Here is a 5385-nt window from a genome sequence, read left to right on the forward strand (position 1 = left end):
CCCCCATCACACTAAACCAAACAAAGAGCCACGCAGCATATTACTACCACGATGCAAAGGAGAATTACTTCACAAGCGACAACAGTTACTATTGTTACTTCTCCCTAAGAGAGAATGACGTTTATAAATCATGCTGACAGCATTGTAACTCATATGATATTTATACATCCTTTCATCAAGGATAACCTCCAGTTTTAGTGTTCACATAGCATCACTCTTAAAACCAGTGGAAGCCACCATATACAGCTACATGAAAACAGCTGTTCACTCTTGCTAATCTTTTAAAGGGCTTAAACAAACAGCAAATAAAAAAATCAACTCTTTAAAACCAACAAAGTTCCACAAACTATTGCGCAATCTATTATCCAACATGGCTAATTATGAGACAGTTTAATTCTTTTTGTTTTGAAGCAATTAGAAATATGAACAGTATTAGGCATAACCCTGCAGCTCCCATTTCACAACACGAGTCTTCAACTGAACTCGGCACTGACAAATAACCCACGTGCCAGGATCACAGTGGAGATCTGTTAAAAAATTAAGTTACTGTTCAACTTCAGTAGGTTTGTTTTACACCATCTAGTTCTTCTTAACATGAAGAAATAAACAAAGCCAGCCTGCCCTTTTCAGTTCAGTTGTATTTTCATGCTTCTTTACACAGTTTCTGCTGCAAATACACCACAGGCATATTTCAAGTACTGGAAAAATATATTTCAGCTTTGACTCATTTCAGTTTACTAGTACGTTTTGGCCAAAAGAAAGATTTGGACATGATGTATCACCTTAAAAGAATCTGAGCTACTTCACCTCTTAATCCTCTACGAAACAAAAAATACATGAAGTATGCATATGCTTAGAGGCTCTGATGAGCTGTATTTCATCTTTCTGAAAACAAGAATGACAAGTTCAGAATTTCGTTTTCAAGTTAGTTTTTTTTCTTGCACAGTTTGGACATGGGTATTTGAAGACCTAGGAACTCCTCAGGTGGCCAGAGGAGGCTGTAATTTCCAAGTTGCGGTACATGGCTGCATTTAGACCTACAGCGTAACACGGGAAAACCTGCCTTCCCAGTACAGCTTTCAGTGTAAGCTAAGGCAAAAAGTAAAATCATAACAAAAGTGGGTAATGTCCATATGTCAGCTACAGTAGTATGGGAAAATAAAAACTCTCATTGAATAAGGAAAACAAAAAAAAAAACCCAAACAGGAGTGATGCTATGACTTACTGACCTGTGAGTCTTTTATCAACATCTGGAATACACAAATTTTCTCCTATCCCCATCCCTCGCCTCAAAATTGTAAAGGAACAAAGCTTCTTAGAAAGAAACAAAAGAAAGGTATCAAATAATTGTATTTTCATAAAGCTTTTGATTAATCCACTATGCAACTCACAGCCAACTGATGAAGATCCATCAGGGTTCAGTGAGTGGTCAATGGACAAAGAAAAACCGGGCGTAGGTATAAATGAAGAGCAAGTTATTCACAAAGAACTACTTTCTCAATCACAAACAAGACAAACCGCTTTGACTGGTCTTACAAAACCCTCGTAGGAGCCACACTTTGGCAAAAGCAGACAGAGGCAGGTTTTTCCACGCGTTTTCAAGGTGAAACAACTAGACATGACCCACGCTGGATTTTAAGGCTAACCACCTGGAAGCACAGCACTCCATCAGCTGCTACTATCTGAAAGCCCAGCTGTATTGGAAAGCGCTTTTAGTTTCAAAAGCTGAATAAACTTGAATCATCTACAAAATAAAACCCAAACCAATTCCCAAGCAACCTTTGGACTCCAAGAGCCACCTTCAGTTGTACTTTTACTTCGAGTGCCAGCAAGGCAATTTCCAATCATCAGGAGAAAGCTTTCTCTGTGCAGAGATCACAAAGCAGCTGCACAGCAAAACGGCCAAGTTGGCAGTTGAGGTTATTGCTTCAGATGACTCTGCTGCTCCTGGTTATTTAAAATTACAAGAGAATGTGGACCCATTAAAAAAAAAAAAAAAAAGCCGCCAATACCATACCAATGGGAACCACTGCTGAAAGAAACTGGCCCACGGTAACAGCTCAGACACACCTCTGAGCTCTGAAATAACCGCCCCAAGTGCCTGAGAGAGACAGCAATGCCAGAGGTTACGCCATGCAAACAGGAAGGAACACAAGCGTTCGTATGACAGCGTAAGAGCACTGTGAATCACGAGCAGGTTCATGCAAGTTTTTCTAAAGCCTGTGACCCGTTTGCGGCTGCTCTCTCAGATCCGGCAGCCTGCCAGGCTGGTGCAGCAAGGCAGCTCCCACACTTCTAAGGGAAGCAAGTCTAATCTTCCTATTCCTACTCGTGCTCACATGTGTCCCACACGTGAAAACCTCTTAGTAGCACACCTACAGACGCTGGCTTTTGCTCTCATGCCCCATCTTTCTTACGTTTCAGCTTCAACTGGACATCAACATGCTGCCCAACTACACGGTAGTCCTACAACACATTAGTGGGCACAACAGAGTTGAACAACTCAAAAAACAGTGACCCAGTTTCTTAATTCTTACAGTAAGTGAGAAACTGGGTTTTGTCTACCTACTGGGAAATTGAGACATTATTTAAGGATTCAAGTACTTCTCACAACTGAGGGTACAATTAAAAAAGGGGGAGGAAAAGTACTTGAAGTATCATGATATCCGGTAGGCTTTCAGATGGAGCAAGGAATTTTGTTTTGTTTCAAGACAGCATAATCAATTGGCTTTTACTGTACTGAAAAAGTATTCTACAGTTTTATTGCAGCTCAGCATGTTTAAGTAAATCTTGTTCCTTCTGTCTGTCTGGAACCACCTGCATCAACAAAGCAGGTGCTGCTGGCATGAAAAGCTTTTGCAGACTCGTTCTGGATGAGCTCTCGCTTTCCACCTGATATTTAGAATCACCTCATCTCTCACATCTTAAATAAAAAAAACTCAGATAAGATGGAGACAGATTAGTTGGAAAAAAATAGGTTTGAGAACATATGTAGAGAAAAAAATTTGCAACAGACACATTATTATTCCATTCTTTGTTACCACATGTTCTTCATTTACATTCCCCTTTTGGTCCCCATGTGTCGCCTGATCTAGTTGAGAGGTGTCGCTGCCCATGACAGGGAGGTTGGATTAAATGATCTCTAAGGTCCCTTCCAGCCTAGGCCAGTCTATGATTCTATGATTCGTGGCTGGGCTCACCAGCTCACACGCCACTGCCCCGGCAAGACAAGCACCATCCTCTCCACAAATTACTCTCAGGTTGATTTCTACAGCTGGAAGCAGCAGTTGCATGCAGAACCCCATCAAGTCAGCATTCCTCTCAGAAAAACCCTAACACAGAGCTATGAAGGCCATCACCAGCTAAGAAACAGAAAATATACTTTTTCCAGATTTTCAAATGTAAAATTAGACACCTGTACAGTACCCTTCAATCCTTCGGCGAGACCTCTCTCAAGAGAACAGTTTACTGATTGTGTCGTAGCAGGGAAAAAAAAGAACAATTTCAATGAACTTCCAAAATATCCCGGTATGTCGACTTGTCAGTACATTGGTCACTACCTCCACTATAACACATAAATCTCAATACAGAGAAATTATTTTCATTACTACTCATAGAAGTGACAGTCTTCAGGCACTGAAGGAAAGATCTTTTGATCCAGCACAAAGCACCTTTCACTTAAATTGCTTTTTGGTTTACAGCCACACAGAGAGAGATTAGTATTCATAGAGTACATCACTTTTTAATACATGCACAAGATGCAAAAATAGCCTTCTTCACACTCCTCGGTTTATCTTAACTCTAAAAATAACTCTGGCACTGCAGAATCAAGAGAAGCAGACATGAACAGTCACCTCAGGTGCTAGCGCAGAACAAGCAGACGCAGATCAAGAACTACCGATGCTGACTGTTCTGTGTTAGGGCAACCTGAATCCACAATACTTGAGAAGAGCCTGTGAAACAGGGCTCCACAGACCTGACACCAATGACACCAGCGACACCAACTCGGACGTTACAACGTGAACCACAATTAACACCGCTGCACCTCAACACTACACAGAGTAACCGTCTTTTAGAGGAGATGCAAGAAGGGACGACACCTGCAAAACTGTCATACTCTACAGGTAGCCAGGATTAATTTCAGCATTTGAGCACACAACATCCTTTCTGCTCCAGAGTGAAGGACAACCCCAAAGCAGCAAGTGAACAAGCAGGACTCAGGAGCAGAATCCACTGTTACTGCTCCTCAGTGATGAACAAATGAAAGTTGCTTTAACAGTCATGAGAATCAAGATTAAAAACATACACACAAGAAATCAGAAAAAAAAAACCAAGCGATGACAAAAATAGTGATTTACAGGCAGAGTTTGTACCAAGAAAAACAGAGTCCAAGACACCAGGCAAAGAGATGATGATTCCTCTTCCCTTTGAACGCTGCTATCACTGCACCGGGTCAGTTACCGGGCTGGGTTGGATATACAGTATTGCACAGGCAGCTGTTACCTCTGAGACTGAAAAGAACAAAGGAACTTCTACATACCTTTTACAAGGAGAGGGAGTTTTGGACTCTGGTCAAAAGTTTGCAGTCACAGCCAGCAGTCACAGAGCTCAAAGCAAAGTTAGGTCATCTCATCTCCTCTTGGCATTACAGAAATTGACTTCTTACCTCACCAGTTACAGCTCTGCTGAGTAATGGCTTAAAGAACAGTAGCTGTAATAGGAGAGGAGGAGGTAAAAAAAGAGATATTCCCTACCTCAAATCAGCTAACATGTGAATGAATGCTCACCTGAGATTTAGGCAGTACGAGACAAAACAAAGGCAAAAAGCTTGGTCACTAACACCCTGGCCCAAGCCCAAAAGACAAAGCTACTGGCTACTTGCAAGATGAATGTATAGAAAGGGGAAGATTTCTCCTACACACACCCTTATATGTAGCTTTTATCTGTTTTTAAAACACATATTGCAACTACTTCACAGTGCTCCAGCTTGCGTAAACACATCACAAAGAATCTCTGGAAGCAAGAAACTATTTGTCGCTCAACACACCCCACACGAGAGCACAGGTAGTAATACACTTCCAGCTTGCCCGCTGCCCAGCGTGCAGTGCCCTCACCTTCAGCCTGTTCTCAAGCAGAAAGCCTGAGTAGGTGTTTCTCACCCCCTAACCACATCGCAAGTGCAAGACAGCTTGTCAGATTTCAAATTTTTCCCGAAGGAAAGGGTCCCGAAAGGAGAGAAGTCCCGGTAGCGCTAGTTTTGCCGAGCGGGTGGGTCAGGCTTGCTCACACGCACAAACCACCTCTTCCTGGAGTCCCTCCGGCTCCCTCCCCGGACAGCTCACACACATGCTGTCCCTTCCCAGCTCCCGAGGGAGCAGCCAGGCC

The sequence above is a fragment of the Apaloderma vittatum genome, unplaced genomic scaffold (assembly GCF_000703405.1).
Source record: "Apaloderma vittatum isolate BGI_N311 unplaced genomic scaffold, ASM70340v1 scaffold14184, whole genome shotgun sequence".
In the NCBI taxonomy this organism is placed as follows: domain Eukaryota; kingdom Metazoa; phylum Chordata; class Aves; order Trogoniformes; family Trogonidae; genus Apaloderma; species Apaloderma vittatum.